This window comes from Misgurnus anguillicaudatus, chromosome 3 (assembly GCF_027580225.2).
Source record: "Misgurnus anguillicaudatus chromosome 3, ASM2758022v2, whole genome shotgun sequence".
In the NCBI taxonomy this organism is placed as follows: Eukaryota; Metazoa; Chordata; class Actinopteri; order Cypriniformes; family Cobitidae; genus Misgurnus; species Misgurnus anguillicaudatus.
In genome coordinates this window covers 19089241-19112721 of record NC_073339.2, presented here as the reverse complement: position 1 = coordinate 19112721, position 23481 = coordinate 19089241, and the positions used below count along the sequence as shown (strand labels likewise).

The 23481-nt window shown below is 37.9% G+C and overlaps 1 protein-coding gene across 12 annotated transcripts in view; it reads left to right on the top strand.

The window, feature by feature from the left end:
- Positions 1-23481, top strand: part of tenm3 (teneurin transmembrane protein 3) — a 693684-nt gene that overhangs the window by 252624 nt on the left and 417579 nt on the right. For all 12 annotated transcript variants that reach the window (XM_055205043.2, XM_055205039.2, XM_073862719.1 and 9 more), the window contains one exon: positions 1232-1300. The gene's annotated coding sequence lies outside the window, so the exon portion shown is untranslated. The remainder of the gene's footprint in view (positions 1-1231; positions 1301-23481) is intronic.

Here is a 23481-nt window from a genome sequence, read left to right as displayed (position 1 = left end):
AAAGATATGTGATTGCTTAACGCCCACTGGCACTGACACTATGACCCCCCCGTTCAAATGTTCTGGGTCCGGGGCTGGGCCCCCCCTTGAAACATAGGTAAGGCCGCGTCTGTCACTACCTTAAAAAACAAGGATAACTGAAAACAATCTGCATAAACTAATAAACCAGTATTGCTATATGATAAAAATAAAATAAGTCATTCATAAGCTGTGCTCCAGTTGTCAACAGCATTTAAATGTGCTGTATGACTGCCAAAGAAAGGATGATTTGTTTTAATTTTATTGGAAGCACAGGTTTAGAGAAATGTACCAAATTACACGAGTAAATCAAGAAGTTGGATTTATAAAAGAAAATGGTTTGTAATAATGTTATCTCTTCTCAACAAAATAACTCAAATTGAAATTAGAAAATGATTAAAAATAAATAAAAAGAGACATTTCTCGTAGTTTGTACTCTTCATAAAGTCCATAACTTGGAGAATCATACGGTTGTATCAAGTCCCAAAAGACACATGATTTGAGCAAACCTAAGTGCATAACTTCCTAAAAGCTGTTCCCAGACCTGTGCGGACAGGCACGCCTTTCATCAGCAGGGGATAATAACCGAAACGGTGCTAGACGGCGTCCCCCTGGAGAGCCCACACTGATTGATTCAGGAAAATGTTTAAACAGATGATACCTGAGGGGACGCAAATAAATTGTGGTGTGGGTTCTTATTTGTGGAAGAGATCAATACCATTCAAAATGAGTTTGGGACCCTGTGTGCCTTGTCTAGTGGTTTAATATAGGGGAGGTGAAGTGTCTGCATTGGAGTTGGACGGGGAGAGAGAGAGAAAGAGCACTCAAACCTATCCTAAAGGGCACCAATCAAATCTGTGTTTTACAGCGAGTCAATCATCAGTTAGTGCTTTTATTTGCTGCAGCAACTTATTTGAACTTGAGGTATCAGAACTTTGTTCTTCTCTTAGGTGTAGTCAGCTCTCCTGATAGCTTGACTGAAACTGTGTTATGTGTGTTTTTGATGAGAGATGGGACAGTAGTGCATCAGATCGCATCGCACTGAAACGGACCGGCTGTTCTTATTTGCCTTTCTAAAACAGCCAACATCTGTTGTGTGTGTGCCCACATATCCGTGTGTCACCATAGAAAGCTGCTCAAATAATACAGCAGTCAATTATATTTCAAATAACACGTATTCAAAGGACTAATTGTGTTCTTTTCTTTATTGCAGAGTTGAATATCAATTTATCAACACATCATTCGAATCGGTGCAGCTTATGAGGAAATGCACAAAGAAAAGGTAAACCGTGCAGATGTGCTGTTTTTGTTGTTCATTGTTGTTGGTGGTGTTTATCTTTATACTACTTAGATAGACCGATACATTATTTCTCATTCAAACGAAAAGATATGGGGGAATACACAATTGCGACGTAATTGAATCGTGCCCGCTGATAGCACCGTTTATTTATATGCGCAGCCTGAATTGTTTTTAGTGTTCAATTCACTAAAGGAATAATGCAAATCGGGTAAAGGCATAGATTCGTTCACAGAACCTGTGTGAAGTGCAATCTTAGCCGTGCGATCTCCAATGCTTTAACTGTGATCTGGTATACCTTGCTAGAATTGAACAGATTTACTTCACCATTGTTATCTAGACATCTAAATAGGAACTCAAGGCAATGCTTGGTCATTTGATGGATAAATGGTGCCATGATCTATCCGTGAACGTACACAAATACCTCTTTTAAATTAAATTCAGTTTACCACCCGATGGTAATAGCGTGATGGTAATCTCACAAACCATAATGACCTTAATTTACATAGAAAGGAGGTGTGTTTGTGCTGAAAAAAATGACAATGGCTTAATTTAATGCTCACATCAGTGCTATTTCGGCACATTTAGCACCTGCTAAAATCTATTACAGATGGTGGTGGTTTTCGAAATACTGCACGTAGAAAATGGCTTAGCGAATTTGCCCCACGCTTTGGTTTTTCATAACCAAACACCTTCTCTTTTTTATGTATAAAGAGTCTACTTTAGACCAAAGGTGGTCTCAAATTTGTTTCTCTACATTGCTGATAACATGTTCCAAGGCTGAGTTCTCACTTACACATAAATTTACACATGATGAATATCTATAATTCATGGATACTGGTGCTAACCCTGTATGTTGTGACCTTTGTCATGTCCTGCCTGCTGCTACTTTATAAATAAACATCTGTTCACGCCAGGCCTTTAACTGGCGCCCACATGTGTTTTTACATGGCAGCCCAATTCATTCCCTAAACAATTTAAGACTTTAAGGTTTTTATGAGATTTTTCTCTGAAGGAACAGCTAATAAGAGTTTAATGTACTGTGTAAAGACATTGTAAGTTGCAAAGCTTCCATTCCCAGTGCAGAAAGACTATTGAAATAATGAATATGTGAATACATTAATTCCCAAATTAACACATTAAAAATGCCTATTCGGTTCTTACAGACATTGTGAGGTTTTAAGGAGAAATTGTACTATTACTCCTCAACACAAGTAGTTGTTATTTTGCTGCCAAGAACTGTAACTACATGTGGGGCGAGGTTCACCAAATAGTATGCTGTCCTAGCTTTGACGTAACACCTGTAGCTCTGCAGCATTATCTTCTGAAGGTTCCCATCATTTGGAGAGAGTGGTTGAAATGTGTTTTAAACAAGGTCCCTTATGCTGCGTTTACACCAGCCGCAGTAGAGGCGGCAAGCGCGGGTGATTTACGCCTCATTCAGACAGCCAGCGACACGCAGTAGCAGAGCGACGCGATCTCATTTATTTCAATGGAAACCGGATGACTTCCAGCGGCACGAGCGAAAGTGACTGTTGGCGACTGTATGGGCGTGTCCAGCGACGCGGAAAGTTAAGAAAAGTTTAACTTTAATGCAAATGTCGGGTGAATTTCGGGAGCGACTACCAATGAGAATGAAGCAGTGGAGTTCACGTCATCCTTCTCTCGTCAGTTACTGGCGCGGATGGTACTCATTTGTTTATGACAAGCAGATTAAGAAACGCCTCATTGAAAGAGACGGACGACACACAACGATAACATCGCTGGCTGTCTGAATGCGGCTTTACATGTTAAGTCAATGCAAAGACGCGATTAGGCACCCTGCGTTACGGCACGCGCGGAGGGAATGACGCGTGGCGCTTTCCGTGCGAAATGAGCGTTGCCGCGGGAAACGTGCGAGTTGAAAAATCTGAACTTTGGCGGATTTCCGCGCCGTGTTAACCAATCAGGACCTTGCAGTAGTAGTGACGTGATTACAGGAAGCGTGTGGAGTCTCAGCAGAGTCACAGAAGCCCCTCCCATGACGCGGATTTCCGCTTGAATGCCTCAAATGACTAGAAATTCACACGCGAATGAAGCGAGGAAACTCAAATGTTCAAGCGTCCAACTACGCATGAATAGCGCGTTTTTGCCGCCTCTACCGCGCCTGGTGTAAACGCAACATGATTTTATTGTGTCAGAACAGTTTGTGTTGCACATTTCATGTATTGTGTCATAATGCCATGCAGGTTTGATATTCAACAATCATCACAGAAGGGATGGAAGTCAAAAGCATTTACACTGAATTAAAGGAGGACACAATTGCTTGTTTAGTTCTAAGGATATGAAAGATAAGCTATTTAAGTTGTTTACCTTTTAAAGTCTATTTAAAGTCAATTTAGAGAATTGTTTCTAAGCACAATATAAATGTTGCCCTGTATATAAATATAAAGCATTATACAAATGCAATACTAAAAATAAGACTCCTTAAAATACACCCAAATCATCTCTTTAAATTACTTAACAAGAGTGTTTGATACTGTAAGTTTCTGTTCAAACTACAGTGTTCGCTTATTTTCTTAAATAATCAAAATGACAATATAAACCCACAGGCAATCAACCATCTGTTACTGCACTCACATAAGTCTTCCATTAGTTAAGATCAAAGTGATGATTTTAAAAAACTTTAATTTTAATTAAATGTAATCTAAGACTTCACATTACAAATAATCAAAGTTAACCTTAAGTACACACAGCTGCAACAATCAAAACACCAACTAGACTGGACTAGACTCGCTAATTCCTGTGATTTCAGTTTATAATTGTGTTCTTAGGTTTCTTAAGCCTTTTGTTAATTGCTTTTGTTTTATCGACAAAGCAAAGCTGAACAAGAAATAAAACATAAATGTTTCTTTGTGTGTGTGTGCGCGCGCGTGCACGAGTGTGCAAGAAGGCAGGTTTAGTTTTTCTTCAGTTACGACTTACAAGGTATTTCATCAATTGTAACACAAGTTTAAAATTTAATGCACACTTAAATCTAGTGAGAAATGAATTAATGAGTCAATAAATTAAATTAATGAGCGACAAATGAATACAAATTCCCACCAACGATTTTGTAGCCTCCGCATAGTTCTTCATGACGTTGCGCATTGTAGTTCTTTAAAAGCTTGTAAAATCTCTATACGTGCTCAACGTTCTGCGAGAGGAGTTAATCAAAGCCCATAAATCACATCCGCAGGCACTTCGAACATTAGGCACTCAGAGGCAGTCACCCATGTGCAATTAATGGCAATTAAAGCAATACTTTTATGATGTCTGCTACTTGCACTACAAAGAAGTAATTGCTTTTTACGGCTTTTAAGTCGCTAGCTGTCGTTTTACAATGGCCCACTAGTTATGAGGGATTCCCAAAAAAACATGCTTTTCAAAGGGGTCTACATGTACATTACTCTAATGGATTAATAGCGAGTGTTTGGTCAGCAGCCAAATAGCTCTTGTTCATCCTTTTTCCTAAGGAATCCACCGCAATGGTTTCCAGGGTTTCCCCATACCAGCGGTTCATATGGAGCGCTCTACTTATTGCTTTGATGTCGTGTACTTGGCCCATCTCTCTCACTTTCTTGCATTCTGTGGTTTTATTCTCCCATTTCTTGCTTTGGATTTTCATCACCCTCATGACCTGAGTCCAGACGTAATGCCTACTCTGTTCTTTTCTATGTGGATGGCCTGTAGTCTGCATCAAACTGCAGTCAGGGTTTCATTTGCAGTCCTCTTCGACATTTTCGCCATGTCTTTTATTTTTGCTATGTTTATAATATTTATGTCACATTCATACAACATGGAATGAAACACAAACCTCGAATTAAACATTACTTAAAAACAGCTAAGAAATATGAATAAAATAAATATGTAGCCTATGAATCACCTTTTTAATTAGGCTATTGCAGTGGGAAATTTAATACAACTTCCATTTAAAATCCAGTTTTTTGAAAAATCAAGGAATTACTACGGAGGCCTTAAGGGCAAAAAAAAAAAAGTTTAAAGTGCTCACGTGAAACTTTCGCATGCGCGTGTGAAACTATCGCGTGCCCACGTGAAACTACCGCGTTTAGTTTCGCATGCGCACGTGATACTATCGTGTGCTCACGTGAAACTATCGTGTTCTCACCTGAAACTATCGCGTGCTCATGTGAAACTTTCGCGTGCTCACGTGAAACTGTCGTGTGCTCACATGAAACTTTCTCGTGCTCAAGTGAAACTTTCGCGTGCTCACATGAAACTTCCGCGTGCCCACGTGAAACTACCGCGTTAAATTTCACGTGAGCACGCGAAACTAAACTTAAACAAAATTCTGCACATGAAGGTTTCGTGTGAGCACATGAAACTAAACTTTAGATTTTTTTCCTCCAATCTCACCTTAGGGCCTCAGTAAATTACTGTATAAGTTTCAAGTATAAATATTTAGGGTGGTAACAATGAACGATTAAACAACAACAAAATAATAATTAAAGTGACACCTACTAAACAAAGGCATACATAAACATATGTTAATTTTTTATTTATAAATGTAAAATTGTATTTGTGATAAAAGAGTCTTAATGACAAATAGAAAGTATATTAAAAATAAATTAATAAACAATACAAATATTTAGACTACCACACCAATTATTATTATTATTATTGTTATTGTTGTTATTGTTATTGTTATTGTTATGGTTATGGTTATGGTTATTGTTATTATTATTATTATTATTATTATTATTATTATTCCAAGCAGCAATAATGGAAGGCTTATTTTCAGCTTTCCTTGACTTTTGCGCACCAGAATTATTCTGGCAGCTGCAGACCAACATTTCAAATTTGTTTATGTTTTGACAGTCAATAGAACAATTACAGATTCTCAAGCTTGTTTGTGACCGCAGAAGGGGTCTGGAAGGTTTTTTCTTCCAAGCTCTCTATTTTTCTCTATTTCTCTCTCTTTTTGAGTAAGGCAGCCTCCATCTCTTTTAGTCACACAAACATGGTGAATCCAATGGATTACGATGAAGCAGCTGGGGTTCCATGTGTGTGACCAGCTACCTGAATTGAGACATCTGCTTTAGAGACAGTTTGGTGAGAGATGATGCGTGTAGCAAAAGGTGTTTCAGGATATTTTGTTCATTTCCTGATCTGCTCAAACATTTTCAAGCATACAACATACTGATCTTACTTTAGACTTGCACTATATACTCTGATCTGTCTAAGCATAGTACTGTAGGTGAGTTAGATTAATGCAATATTTAGTTCATACAGTAGGCCTTCGGTGAAAACAATGACAGGGATGGCAAGTACAACGAGCTCAAATGCAGCATTGCAAACTGAATATAATAAGCATTACTTTTCCCTCTTGAGGTAAAAGGCAAGAATGTTGTAATGTGAAACTTATGCTCAGGAAGAAAGAGTCTCTCCACGTCTGTGGCAAATAATTAAAATCTAATGAAGCACCTCACATCATCACATTCTGCCACAACATTTGTCGTTTCTCTTTAGTCATTCATTTAACATTTTTAATATCGGGGCATCCAAATTGTTTGACATATTTGAACTTTTTTATGTAGCACAAAAGTTACTTTCTCTGGTAATTAGTTACTTTTGAAATGATGTAACACAGTTACTAACTCAATTATTATTTGTGAGAAGTAACTAGTAACTATTACTTTTTTTTAATACCATCCCAACAATGTTCATGTGCCAAATACTGTAAGTCTGTTGGTATTTAATGTACGTTGCTTAGTTTATGTGATGTACTGTATGTTCATACTGCATGATGTCATCAATACTTCAAGTAAAAATCATTTTGCACCTCACAAGATGATTGATTTTCTTAGAAATTATGTTTGAAAGGCATATCGAACATTCATCTACTTAATCTAAATCTTACAATGTTCTAGAAAGTCGTGGCAGTTTTACCTTGACATTATATTTATGCATTTTTACATGCACTGTATTCAAGGTTTACATTAATGCGTGTTCAGAGAAATCTGAACATATGACCTTGGTTTTGCTAGCTCCCTTTTTTAAACAGTTGAGCTTAACTCTTTCCCCACCAGCGCTTTTAAAAAAGTTGCCAGCCAGCCCCAGCATTTTTATGATTTCACAAAAGTTTAATTCTTTAAATATATAAACACACACAATATAACAACAGACCATCTGCTTTCAAAAACAAACAACAAAAAAAAAACATTTCATCCTATCTTCATTTGTTCTCTTTTTATTACCTCTCAAATATTTGAACAAAAATAATTTGCAGATAATTGCATTTTTGAAAGTGACTTTTATTACAGATCAGATTCAGGATGATGATCAAAACATACACAGAGTTTACACAAACCATGGATGCTTTAGCGTTTTTTAAGTTGGATAAGAGCGCCACCTAGTGGATAATAGCGGAAATGTGGATTGCTCTAAAAACACGTAATTTGCAGGGAAGCATTTTCTCTTCATTGACAAGATAACTCGTCAGTGGCAGCGGGGAAAGAGTTGTATTAGCTTCAGCAATTTTAGTTTTCCAAGAAAGAGTTGATTTGACTTTGTTTTTAACTCTTTCCCCGCCAGCATTTTTCATGATTTTCACAAAAGTTTAATGCCTTCCAGAAAATGCTCCTTTTTAAATATATAAACATACAATATATGAAATAAAAGAACAGACCCACTTCTTTCAAACAAAAAAATCAGTTTCATCCTACCTTCATCTGTTCTGTTTTTATCACCTCTCAAATATGTGAAGGTTTCATCAAAAACACCAAATTTTGAGCAAAAAGCTGAGATAATTCCATTTTTGTGAAGGACTTTTAATAGAGATCAGATGCAGAGCGATCTTTAAAACATACACGGACATACAGCTGTTTGCCCTAGGGCAATACTTCCGGTTTTAATAAGTTGCGGAAGAGCGCCACCTGGTGGATAATATCGGTATTGCAGATTGACGAGATAACTCGTCAATGGCGGGGAAAGAGTTAAGACTTTAGGTGCTGACACTGCTGCAATACTGTTGTTTATGTTGATTGTTGCAGATTATTGCAGTTTTAGAAAGAGGGAATTGTTCAGGTCTTTCCTTGACAAAGCAAGCGACAGGGACCGTTCTAGGCTTTAATTCTTAGGGGGTTGAGCCCTCAATGAGAAAGTGAAGAGAGCATTTTGATTTTTTTAAATCGGGACCAGTATTATATTAATAAAATGTAAAATACTTTCGAATCATCATCAATCAAAAAATACACAGTTGTAGTAATGATGGCCGAAACTCCAAAACATGCTATTAAAGTTATTCATGTGTCACAGTTTACTGAAGGACTGCTAACAATTTGAAATGAAAACAGACTTTACAGTACTTTTTTGTTTTACATAGTAAAAAAATTACATTAGTTACTTTCCAATGAAGTCATAACAGCAAGCGTAGCACAATTCATAAACTAACATCAACCTGCCCTGTTTCTTAACATGACTGACATAAATCATACATGACCATTTTAATCCCTAATCTGAAAATAAAAATGTTTTATTTAATGTATCATGTTTCTGAACAACATAAGGGTGATTAAATAATGGCATGATGTTTTTTATGGGGTAAGTTACCTGTATTATGTCTATAAAACTGCACTTCATTCTCCATCATCGCTTACCTGAAAGCTCTGATGCTGCATTTACACCAGCCGCGGTAGAGGCGTGAAGCGCGAGTGATTTCAATGTTAAGTCAATGTGAAGACGCGTTCACGTGCGGCTGGAGGTCTCACGGCACGAATGAGGCGTTTAGCGTGGCGCGGAAGACGCGATTCCGCCTCATTCGCGCAAACCGCGCAAATTTAGTGTCTGAAGATGTACGTGCCAATGGTGCTTTTGTGCATTTTGCATTTGATGCGAATTGCGGCTGACGCCTGAGTTGAAAAATTTGAACTTAACCAATCAGAAGCCTGCTTGCTGCTTTGGCGGCAGCCCTGCCCGGAGTCACTAATTTAACCTGAAGGAACGCTTGATATTGTCCGTAAGCAGTCATCCAGAGCTGTACAACACAAGTTCTTATTTCTATAAAGACAGGAGTAAAAAGGACATCGCTTGGAAGAGTGTCAGTGAGGACATCATGCAACCTGGTAAGTTGTAATACACATTTCACTTTTGAGTCACGTGACATTTATCAACCCGCGCCGTTTACAGCCGCATAGCATTTGCCCCTCCCACAAGAAGCGGATTTTGCCTTTGACACGCGTCAAATGCTTGCTTTTTCAAACTGCATTCAAGCGGCAAACTAGGCGCAGTAGACGTGATTTTGACGCCTCAAACGCAGTTGGTGTAAACGCAGCATGACAGTGCCAAGATTTACAAAGACACTACCGCTCACACTCTAATACTCAACTGGTAATGCAAGGCCGCCATGCATGCGCAAAACAAATTAAAACATCTCAAACTGATTGTTATTTTTTCTTCATCAAACAGTCCTGAATTTTTGCATTATTTTAACTTCTATTTTCATATAAATTACTTTCAAAATAGAAATATACCTATTTTTTAAATATTTTTTAATAGCTTGATAAAGTTATATGTGGCTAAAATGACAGACAGACTTGCAAGTGAGATGTACAAGCACCTTTATCCTGCAACAAGTTTCACAGCATCCCTCCACCACCCCATCACCTCACTCTTGGCTGTTTCTTTTCCCAGTGATTGAAAAGGAGGGGAGTACTCTGGGTTCGGGCCAAATTCCGAGCTCGGAGACCTCCCCGGACGGCACGCCAAATACGCATACATTAATATATACAAATGATCTTATTGTGATGTAATGTACGTGTAAAGCTTTAAACCTGTTAAACATGTTCCCTGCAAACATATGTTACTTTAAGCTGACAGCTTCAATAATGATACTTCACAGTCTCTTACAGTAAATCCTTCACCTCAGTCACAACATACAATTTTTCCACTTTCTACGCACATTTGTTTCCTTTAAATACATTGTGCTGATGATTGAGCGATAACAACACGATTCTTCAATTCTTGTTCATGACAAATCTCTTGCTGACAGTCAGATATAGTTTCATTAGTAAATGGAGGACGAGTGTGAATAGCCATTCATCTCCCATCCAAAAACACCTTCAGCCCCTTTAAATGATGTGTGCCGTCAGCAGCCTATTGATTTTGTATCGCAGATATGAAGTCTTCAAGTGTTCAAGGTTGACAAGGATGACTGTGAACTGCCAAGTCCAGTACAAGTCACCACAACATCAAACCGTATATTGCCTCATCAGCCAATCACAGCACTGAATGAAAAGCATACATTGTTGTGAAATGACATTTAAATGAATGGTTTAAAAAATAACAAATTTCCATAGTTTGGATCATAAAATTATATTCCCTGAAATTTATGGAAACGAGGAAGAAATGTTCATCAAAGGCACTCATAACAGTCACTGCAGATGGCGAAAAATGAGGGATAATTATTTCAGACATTATCTTCTACTGCACTCTTTATGACACAGAAAGAGAGACTCAAAGTTAAAGAAACAGTAGTGTTGCTTTGATAACCACACTTTTGTTTGGCAACTGTAAAAAGGTTAACAAAATGTTGTCCTTGACAAAGGGTGCGCAATCATTCTCATAAACTGCATGTCACATTGAGCACTGACTGTATACAGATGAACATGCTTAAAATTTTTCTAGCTGTTTTTGGCTTTGTCCCTTGCTTTCATTTAAGACATTTAAGTTTTGAAAGTTAACAGCGTCTCAAGGGTTAGTTTTTTCCTGCATTCCACATGCTTCTCATTTCATATTGAAGTGTGCATGAATATGTTTTCTATTTGTGCAGAACTATTCAAGATGCATTGTAACTGTATTACTTAGAAATGTGAATAAAAGAAACAACCAAGGAGAAAAACTGAATAAAAGTTATTGCATTAAAATAAGTTCAAACAAATCCTCTGTTGTGGATGTTAATCCTCTGTAGTGCCCATGTGATGGACTCAACTGATGGTTGAAATATTTGATGGTATTTCTCTTTCACATTCTTCTGCTGCATATTGATTTAACATTTAAGTACAAGGTCAAGTAATGAGTTAATGAGCGTGTGCATGGTGTGTAAAAATATGTACAACACAGTTTGTTAACAGACCGGGTTTTGTCACAGAGTGGGTGTTGACAGGGTTTCTAGGTTGCGTGGTTAAATTGACGTTGGTGACGCATCATTAGCTTAGTGGGGTGAAATAATAGTGCGCGCCACTGTTTCTTTAGCTTTGTTTAGCGTAGTGTCCTAGCCTCCCGGGATGAAACATAGGTGTATCTTTCTGTACCGAGTGAATGTTTGCAGCCCTAACAAGACACCCAGGAATAGGAGTTTTATGCGCAACACAAGCCAAGCACATTCTGGGGGCTCAGAGAGCCTCAGTGGCTCCTAATGCTCCCCTGACACCGCGATTGATGTTCCAGTTACTTTCGTCCGCTTGAAACCTCCTACAGCTGTCCCTATATGAGCTTTATTTGCCTAAAACTAGTTCAGAAACATAAGGCTGACCTTAAATCATTTGAATAGCCCTAAATTGCTACCAAAGAAGTTTATTTGACACTCATTTGCTTTGGTCATAGTGGAACAATCCATTAGAGTAAATAGCGTGGGATATAAACATATGGATATGGGCTTGAGTGGCGCTATGGAGGGAATACAGTACATGCACAAAAGGCCTGCATGTGTATCGTGCGACACATATGCAGTCTGTTTAGTACTATTATAAGTTCTTATATGAATTTGTTCATTCTTTAATGAGTTAACTTGGTAATGGTTTTTATATAGAGTCAGCATCTGCACTGCATTTTACCGAAATTGTGGGAATTCTTTAGGAGACTTGTGTGTGGTGGGATTTTTAAGTTAATAATATCTAAGTAATAATGTCTAAATTACAATGTGCAATGTGTTTATATTTATAGTTAGATTTCCTACAGGTATATTTTGGCCATGGTTTAAAAAAAGGGCTGTTTAAGATTGGGAAAATGGGCTAAAAATGATCACTCATTAAGTTTTAATGGAGCCTTGCTATGTTGTATATTAAAGATATATAATATTTATATTGTGATTAAATTGCTGACAGATGCGGAAAGTGAATTCGTTTTGGGACTAACATACTTAAACCAACCTGATCTCACGAATTTCCGTGGCATAGTCACGGAATTTTGTGCTAATTTTTCCGTGGCATTCTCACGGATCTCCGCATTTTTCCGTGGGTCTGCTATGGACTTTCTTTTTCGGTGGCGTTCTCACGGATTGGTTGCTCAACTGTTTTGTCCTATTTCTTACCATTTTCGCTTTGTTTTAGGGTTAGATTTACATGATATGACATTCCTGACCAAACCCAACTCTAACCCCAACGCCAGGCAACAATTGTTTAAAGTTTAGAAAATATAAAATAATAAATCAGAAAAAAATAGTATAAACCAGTAGTTAAAGTGACATACTAACGCAAACACCAAATCTAACCCTAAACCAAAGCGAAAATGGTTTGAAAATAGGAAAAAGCAGTTGAGTAACCAATCCGTGAGAATGCCACGGAAAAATGAGCACAAAATTCCGTGACTATCGCACAGAACTTTGTGAGGTCATGTTGACTTAAACGCAGTGTTGTGCCTGAATGAGTTCATTGAACGAAAGTTCATGAACTTGATCATATTTTGGGCGAATGCGAACTGAACGTACTGTATTACTACCTGATGAACTTTAATGTGAACTCGTTCATTCTGGTGTTTGTGAACGGCACGCTCTCTCAGTTTAACGTCGTTCAATAGGGTGAAAATAGGGTTGAAATAGACTTTGACTAAGCTCACGCTATTTAACGTGCACGTGCGGCCTGCGATACCTGCAAGTTTTCCTGCTTGCAACGCCGCATAGCACTTCTCGCCTGGTGTGCGACCCCCTTGAAGCACCTGGCTAGCCTTTTAAGGTGCAAGCAAATACAAAAATGAAAAGACAGTCAATGCTAATGTAAACCCTGGTTGGATAAGAATTTAAAGGTGGAAATGAGGATGAAATCGGACATATTTAGCTTCAGTGTTAAAACTGATAAAACAATTGCTGTCTTTCTGTTGTTCTATATGGGCTATAATGGCAATAATTTTAAAAATAATATGGGAAAAAAGAACAAAATTTTGAACTATGAACTGAACTAGTTCTTTTTAAAGTTTGTGAACTGAACTTTGAACTAGTTCATGTAAAAAAAGTGAACTTTCCTAACACTGCTTAATCGTATATTTTACATCCAGTCACATATGTGCAACCAGTAAATTTGACCTTTTTTTTGTAATGTGATACTGAATTTGAAACAGCACATTGTTCTTTCTTTATCTAGTATTAAATTATTTATTAGTAATACAGTGGAAATTAGTAGAAATGTGAATATTTGGTTAGCATGTTGATTTATGGTGTGCCCCTAAATTGTCTGGTTGCGCCCCTAAAATTTTCAGTTGGGGGCCACTGTGCTCCTAGTGAAAAAAGTTAGTCTGGAGCCCTGAACATGTATGTATACCTGCACATATGCATGCATATAAATGAAAAAGCTACAGAATAAGAAAAAACTTGAAAAAAGTACAACTCCCAATTCCAAGGCCACAGTGTAGAATGTATACTGTAGAACTTTAAAAGCCATATAAATCACTTTGCGTAAAAGTGTCTGCCAAATGCATAAAATGTAAATAATGACAGAATTTCATCCATTCATTTTTTAGGTAAACTATTTCTTTAAGCTGAAAGCTCTGTAAGTCTGAGCGTACGTGTGCAGGTTGACAGTGTCACCGTCAGTTGAGGGATGGTACCACTGGAGCTGTAGGGAAGGGCTCTCCATATCTCCATCTTTTTGACATCTCTAGTTCACAATCAATCACATCTGTGTTGCACAAGCATTCGCAGACAGATACACGGCATGACAGGAATCCTATTTTTTCAGCTCTTGTCGTCCTCCACATAGACACTCTGGGGTAAATTCACTGAACAGACTTTTTTGGGTTGCACATATTCACAGAAGTTTGTGCTATTTTCCTGGTGCATATACCATATGTTGTAACTTGGAAAAGATGGTATAAGCAAACACGCATTGTCGTCCCGTTTATAGGCGCATATTACTAACGCGATCATTAAATAACAAAATCAATACTGCACCATTGACTTTAGACTTTAGACTAGGTTTTTGTTGGTCAATGGTGTAGTCTATTATAGTTGCCTAAAAATGCGCCTGACACACCTCGTTTTCAGATCAGAACGCCCATGAACGCAAAATTAGGCGCAAATGCATTTGCTATTTAAACAATGTGGTGCTAAACGTGAATATGATAACTTTTTGCCTTAAGGGAATACTTATGGGTTCATAAGTTAGGTAAGAGCACCACCTGGTGGATAATAGCGGATTGCCGGAAAAACTCGTCATTGGCAGGGAAGCGTTTTCTTTTAATTGACAAGTCAACTCGTCAATGGCGGGGAAACATTTAATGAAATCACATAAAAATAGCATTTGAAAATGAGTTTTAATGGGTTTATTATATTACATTCCGCATTGTACAGTAAATTCCATTTTTATGCTTGGATTCCATGATTCCGTCCGCATTTTCCGCATTTTCCCAATCAAAGGGCCCTACAAATGTACTGTATCTGAGCTGAAGTGGTGGAGGAATACTGTACAGTTCCATCAAAGTAAACTTGAAAAAATAAAAGTGCTACGAAGAGTTTCTACACAGTGATGATATAGATCAGTGATTCTCAACGTTATTCCTTGAGGCCCACTGCTCTGAACATTTTGTATGTCTGTCTTATCTGACAGACTCAGATCAGTTCATGGAGATCAATACTGTTGAGCATATGATTTAAACAGGTGTATTAAATAAGGGAGACATACAACATGTGCAGAGCAATGGGCCTCCAGGAATACCGTTAAGTACCACTGCTATAGATAAACCATTTTTGGTTCCTTAAGTAACCATTCAGTCAAAAGCCCCATTCGCACTGCATGATGGTTATCTCTCTTGAAACGCTCTCTCTCCTATTGAGCATTTTCATGGAAAGTAAATGCATTTGGATATTTACCCAATAGATGACAAGATTGACCCTCTGCACCCTCTGGGTACATAGGGTTAAAATAACAGAACGTCACAGCGTGGATCTCACTCGGCCAGCCTGTACCAGGAAATAACAGCCTGTCTGTGGATTGATACTTACATGGCCATGTTATGATGAATAGGTGAGCTAAGTGAGCCATTTTTGAAAATAAGAAGTTTATTTTCAACCATTGACCTTGACTTGTTGAATAATGCATGGCCAGGCAGGCTGGTGTGCTAGTGTGTTGACAAGCTGCTGAGAGAAGTTAATTTGTATTACATGCAAAAGGGTTTGTGCCGAGTCCAGTGATGTGCCATCATTCGGAAATAAAGCTTTGACAGCTACAGTCATTACAACCAATGTATACCAATAATTACTCGCCCCCCGCTCCATGACAACAGCTTTCATCTCATTTCTCTCAAATCTTCGAACACTTTAGCCACACAAGTCAGTCTTTGAGATTTTCGAAACGCTAAAACATCCTGTCATTAGCGATACCGTTGCTACATGCCGGCTCTAAGGCCCTGGTGTACTGCAACCATGGCAGCGTCCAGCCTCCTCGAGAACATTCCCTATTGGTTCTCATTCAAACCATGTCCCAGCATGCCTCTCTCAAGGGGTATGCAGAGCGAACAGACGTATGATTAGCTCTCTGTGTGTTAGCGATGGAAGCACAACGTTTAAGACAATTACTCTGCACAACTTTGCGATAGGGTTCCAGCATACTGTGCCCTTCAACGATTGTGATTAATAGAGACCAACGGCCAAAGCAGTGAAAATTGCTGTATGCCATATTTGTCTAATGCCACTGTTTGGCAGTGGCTTGTGATACAGTTTAAACTCTTTTTATGTTATTTAGTCATCGATTTAAAAATCACTTGATTGTTAGAATTTATTTTAAGTTAAGGCATAAGACCTTTATTCTACTGACAATTTTAATGTATTCTTAAAGTATAACATTGCTTACTGGAAAAGGTTGCTTGGTGTCTGCACTACTTTATGTTCTTCCCTAACACTGATATTATCACTTTCTTTTGGACCTAATTTGTGGTATTTCAACTGGGTATACAACCTTATCCTCTTAAACTGTCATTTTACTGTAAGTAAGTAGTGCTACCTTCCTTTTTTGGAATCTTCATTCCCATGTGGCTCGAGTTGAGCATGATGAGTCTAGCATTGTTTACTACTGTTTACCCCATCCATAATGTTAAAAATGCCAAGTCTTTTTACTGCAACATGGTTTAGGCACAGATTTTTTTAGCCATTTTCCCATGGGGCTTTGTAACAGAAATTCAGTGTTCTGTGCAGCACTGGGTAGATAATAAGTCCACGCTGCATGGTTCAATTATGTAGCACAGTTTTGTGGCTTGAATAACATGCAACAGAAAATGGCAGTGCATAATCAAAACAGGTTGGGTAAATTTGTAGTTGCGCCAGTGCACAAACAATTTCATGCCAAACCAAACGTAGTTTCGGCAGAAAAGTCTGTAGCCTATAAATTAGATTTCTTTTTTATCGGGGTTAGAGTATGTGGGCTAATGAGACAGCACCAATAGTTAAATGTGTTAACCAGGAGTGGAAAAGTAAGGACAAGATCACAGGAAATCTTGTGGAGAAGTTGAGGATGGGATTAAAAAGAAAAACTAGTGGTTGCGTGTAGCTTACTGAGAATCGACTCTTTTGAGATGGTCTTGAACAGGGTGAGGTGGGCAGTAGGTCACATCAGAGGTGTGTGAGAATTGCTTTTAAAGTGGGTCAGGAAGTCCTCAGGATTTAATGTGGCCTGCAAAGAGGTTAGAGGGGAGTTCTTCATTCTGGAATGGATGTTCAATGTCTTGGCTTGTTCAATATATGTGTCAAAACAGAGCTGAGCTGCCTGCTGTCTTCAAAAGCAGGTGCATTCAAAGGCAACATCCTAACTGCCATGCAACCTCGTTAAGAAATAAAAATTGGCCAAATTACAGTAGCTATTTTCAGGGGTTTAATTGGAATTTGTTGTGTGGAGGGGGGGCTCTCTGCTTTCAAGAGGTAGGCCAAGCTTATATAAGCGTGAACAGTAAATAAAACCAGTTTTTTATTTATTCTTAAACCAAATCAGCAAAGGTCCTGCCTTGCAGCTAACCTCATTGGTTGAGTTTAGGGTAAGGCCGGTGACACACTGGCTGCGTGGCGTGAGCGTGGCGTTTCTGTTGCGTGTCAATTGCGTGGCGGCTGCGTCGCGTTTTCTGTGACTTTACACACCAGAACCGTGTCTGACGCGGAGCCAGCGCGCTGCTGCTGCTGTAGGTGACATAGAGGGAACCCGCCGACAGACCAGGCTGTTGTCTTCACAACAACAATTTCAACTTCATGTAAAGCATGAATATAAAGCTGATAAAGGAGACATTCAACAGTATTGATGGCAAAATGGACTATGTTAGACCGGTGCATATTTGAAAATTGATCATTATTTATTTATGTATATTTTAAATTACATTTATATCTGAATGTATGTCAACCTATAGACTTTCAAACATCAAAATGTCATTCATTTAAATTAGGGATGCACCGATATGGACATTTTAACGGATACCGATAACCGATAACTCTTTATATTTGGGGACCGATAACCGATATATATATAGGCCGATAAATATTCATATTAATTTCACAATGAAAAACTCCCAGACCGCGGACATATTGTCTTTGCGCTAGACTAGCATACTCTTCTTAAGCCCGCAACACGTGTCATCTTCGTGCTATGTCACAGAAAGCACCAATCAAAACTCCACATGGCCAGCAATGAGCAAGTGAAGTGGTTCAACAAACCAAAATAATCCATCACTTAGCGGCTTTCATTTATCGGCCTAATTTTGCTATCAGACCGATAACCAGTAATATTAAAAATAAGCAGTTATCGGACGATAACGATATGTCAGACGATATATCGCGCATCCCTAATTTAAATGTATTTGTGTACAAAATGACATATAAACATATTTTCCTATTCTATTTTGCTTGGAAAGGGTTCCAACATGCTTGCGTCTCTCGAGCCGCGCCTGAGACACGCGTCTCACGCAGGCAGTCTGCAAGCTTTTACCTGTTAACATGGGAGCCGAATTAAAAATGGACACGCCACGCAGCTGAGAGGCTTACGCCACGCATCCAGTGTGTCACCGGCCTAAGGGGTAGGGTTAGGGGTTAGGCGTAGGTGTTGAAAGGTACAAGTTACTTGCGAGCGTGATGGGAGCTCTGACATAATCTTGTAAACTCTGGGAGCTTTTGTGCTACAAGGCACTCACAAGCATAGACCCTGCTTACATAGAAATGAATGAAAAACAGTATTCGGCCCTGGACCCACCTAAACCCTGCTTATTTTAGAAGGCAACACATTTAACCTGCTCAACTATTTTAAGAAGCCTACATTGAAAACACACATGTGACCCGTCACGGAAACCAGTGACACAAGCCGGCAGCACAACTTTCAAGCAAAATGAAAAAGAAGCGATTTTTTTTTCAAAATTGGTGAGTTTTGTTTTGTTTTGTTTTTTGCAGAATCTGTTAGTTGAGATCATGAAGAAGCCTATCCATGTTTGAGAAGCAGTATTTGTATATTTAAAAAAAGTAACTCTTGAGGTTGAAATCGGCTTGTTTTTCCAGAGATTCTAGCATGCATTGTGGGGGGGTGATTGTCTGTGTGTATTTACATACTGGATAAGTGACATTGGTTTGTTTTGTTATCGCCCCCGCCCCCCAAAGGAACAGCGTGGCTACTTAATAGGGATAGTTCCCCCAAAAATGAAAATAATGGCATTAATGACTCACCCTCATGTCGTTCTAAACTCGGAAGACCTCCGTTCATCTTCGGAACACAGTTTAAGATGTTCAGGATTTAGTCCGAGAGCTTTCTGACCCTCTATTGAAAATCTATGTAAGTTACAGTGATGAAAATACTTCATGTCCATGCACTCCCTAGTAAGGATGTCCAAAGCCACCTTTCAAATTTCAGACAATTTGTGATGTAATCAGTCTCAAGGTAGATGTATAATTAGGGATGTTTGGGTTCATCTGATACTGATTTAGTGATTTTTATGGTAATTTACATAAGACACATCCTTGTGTTCAGAAACAGCTTGGTTTGCAGATATTCAGGGCTCGAAATTGTGACCATTTCAGTCACATATGCTTCTGAAACGTCGATGTTTAGATACATGGCGTGACATAACATGGCGCAGCGCTTCGCCTTTGTTTTTCATTTGGGTTTTTTCAGTAAGATGTCACACACTAAAGTTGCAGTACTGTATTAATTACAATGTTTTAAATGCATCCCATTAGGAGTTTGCAAGCAAAGGATATAGGAGTGTCTTTATTATGGATGCATGAACACAAATTTATACGAAAGTTGAGCCCGCTGGAAAAAATTTGGGAACCACTGGTATACAATAATGTAGCTCCAAATTATGATGATTTAGAATAAAGAATATCCATGTGATTCATAAAAGCCTGAATAAAACACTGAATGTGTAAAATGTACTGTACCCAATGGCCAATGCAATTACGTAAGATGTCGTATCAGCCTGCGATTCTGCCCATTGCAACTTATTCTTGCATTTGTCACTTTTTGATTAAAGGTTGTAATAGATGTACTCTTGATGACTACAATGCTTTTAAATTATCATTGATCAGATGTCACTTTGTTGTAATTACAAAGCCGACATGTACACTTACCCTGCCAATTGGCCATCTGAACAAGAAGACAATTTATGACTGTGGCAGATTTTAGATTTTCTCTCTCTCTCTCTCTCTCTCTCTCTCTCTCTCTCTCTTTCTCCCTCTCTCTAAACCACTTGACATTTCTGTTTCTTTTTGCTTCCTGATGCTGTTCAAGGAAAAGTAAGAAAAGTTAAAATCAATACTCCAAAAAGAAACAGGCACTGTATGTGTGTCTATCTGTTTTTTTGTGGCATGGGCTATTTTCTAGCTGTAAGTTATTGAGCATAAGGACAGTAAGCATTGAGTAAATAAAATAGCTTATTGTGTTCGCCTACTGTAGCCAAATAAACTTTTAGAGTTTCCATGTTCATATCCACTTTAGACCTTTTGCCATTTGCCTCTACTCCGATGTTCATATTTTACAACTTGGACTTTTAATATTGTGCTAATTTCAGCCTCTCTTATAAGTGACCCACAGCCTTTTTGCTTTCTTGTGCTTTCTTCGCCATCTTTTCAGACAAAGAATCTGCAACAGGTGTTAAAGATCTTGGAGCACAAAGGTTTATGTTTGCAACTTTGTAATTCTCTCTTTCTCGTTGAAATGGTAAAATTTGATTCCATTTAAATTTTAAGTAAATTTGCCCTTTGCTCTGTTTTTGTTTATCTCTCTTTATAATTTTACAATCATTATAATTATAATAATCTGTCAAGTTTAAAGTTTTAAGTGGGCAATGTGTTTTGTAATGAAATAAATTTGCCACTGCTGCTACATTAAGCAGAAATTTGTTGACTTTGTTCTAAATAATACCAAATAAGGGTTTTTCAGCTTGTAACAATAGCAGAACCCTTTTTGGTTCTGTAGACAGTTTCATCAAACGCATATGCATTGTAACGGTTACGCGTCTGGGTGGAGCTTGACTTCTGGTCTCTGTTTATTTAATGATCTGGTAATTGGCTAAACTGAACTCTGACAAAAAAATGAAACATAAACAAGAATAATCATGGCATGACATGACAGCACATACAACTACATTCAATAACCAACAAAAGACAATGGAAACATGAGGGCTATATACAGACAGTGAAGCAATGAGAACATGACACATCAGGAAATAGGGCAACTGAAGACAAACATGGCAAGACATGATTTAAAAAAACAAAACATGAACACGATAACTAGACATTCTTAATAAAAGACACAAACATGACACAAGACAAGATAAAACCCTTAAATACCTCCCTCCTACGGGGGTCTTTAGGCACCCAACAAACAACAATTGCGATAAACACAAAGTCCATGTAGGAGTGGGGGCAGTGGCGGGCCTGGGCCGTAGAGCAATGGTGGGCCTGGGCCGTGGAGCAGCAGCTCGGACACAACGGCAAGATCCTCAGTAAAAAAATACACATGAAAGCAACGCGTGGTTAGTTTTAAACTGGTTAGTTTTTCAGTTTACAAGTTCCGCCATCTAAATAGAGAATAGGCATAGCGCCAGGGGCAACTTGCTTTAAAAGGGGATGTGAGTTGAGACTTTTATTGGTTTATTGCACGTTACACCCAAAACATACTCATTACGAGAATAGGATCAACCCATTTAGGCCATGCGCTTGGCACATAAACTATTTTTCCCATAGCAAAAGTGGAATCGGACACGCCCATTTAGACAATGCGCTTAGATTGTTAAAATATCTACATTTTAAAATTCATTTGACAGCAATTTATCAATTCAGTTCACATTTACAAAAGACAAAAAAACATGGTTAGCAAATAATGCTTAGCAGATTATGACACAGAGGTCAACTATTTTGCATGGCATGCCTTGTACGATAAACAAATTCCTAAATGCTTTGAGGTGTAAGATTATTCAACAGAAACCAGTATAATGTATTTTGATGAAAATGACATAAGCAATTGAAAATTTAGCAAACAGCAAACTATTGTACATAATCATCTGCATGATTGTACCAAAGCATTTGTGACAGGAATGAGCAAACTTTCAAAAATTAGTTATTTATATTTTGACATATATAAAAACAGAATCACTGCATCCATACCTTAAAATCAGCCGTAAAACTAATAGATTTTATAAAAACAAAGTAAAACAATGCTATGGGTAAAATATAAGTTTAACCTTTTTTATTTTTTTATTGTTTGATTGAGATTGAGACAGACAGATTTAAGGTTTACTGTAATGCAAGAATCTAATATAATATTACACATCAGATTTTGTTCACCCATCAGTTAACCAAACAAGACATAACAGATTATATCTGTGTAAATTCTTGTCAAAACAGATATTTTTAAAACTGTAATTCGGTGTATATGTGTATATATCAGGGTTGTGCGCTCAGGTGTCTGTGTGGAAGCTTGAGAACTGTCATTCAGCGCGAGGAAGATCATTTTTGAGTCTTGTCACTCTTAATAACTCTTTTAACATCAATCAAGTTCCAAACTTTATCTCTCTTAATAAATCTTTTAACATCATTCAATTCCCGCACTTCATTTTCTAATTCCTGCATGTTTTAAAACTGAAAGCAAACTGTCACATGCATGTGGATGGACACACATCTTCGTAGATTAAGCATTTAGGACACTACACCTCTCAGAAAATACACAAATAAAGATCATTTTAGATGTTTAATGAGCATTGGGATCGCTAGACGAGGGGCTTATTGTACTTAATTGTATGAAAACCTAAATTTCGACCAAAATTGACATACTTTTATTTGCCTCTAGCTCAAAATTACACCTTTCACATTCCGACTCTTTTTGCCAGCATGGGTCACATTTGCAATTTGTCCAAAACAAAGAGAATTTGCTTTAATGTTGTGCACAACAGACATGATGATGTGGAGGTTGTACAAAGTGTTCAAAGTGAATTCTCTAAATATATAATTTAAAACAGTATGAAGCTTATAAAGGGAATGAAGCTTACAGTATAAAGCTTACCTGTTATAAAAGAAATAAAGTACAATAAGAACACACACAATTTCAGATGTTTTAACAGTAAATGACGACTATTTTATATTTGACTATTTTACTTGTTTGTGTTGTTAGTCTGCAGGTGATTCAGCTTTACAGGTGAAACAAATCAGGATGCAGCTTCAAAAGAACTAATTGCATTTAAAATAAAAAAGGCAGGAATTAAAGAATCCTTTTTTCTAAGACAAAAAAACTACAATACTTATTTCTCGCTAGAAATGCAATTAAAACGTGTAAAAAGTGAAAATATAACTTTATTTACACTAAATTTGTGCTCCAGTCACTTCTTGGCCACCATTTTTTTTCAAACTCGACCAGGCTCGACCAATTACATTTCCCATGCATGCCAACGCATAGAATTGTGGGACAGGCCATGAAGGTATCTCAGGATATATGAAGTAAACCTAACATTGGATTCGGACATGC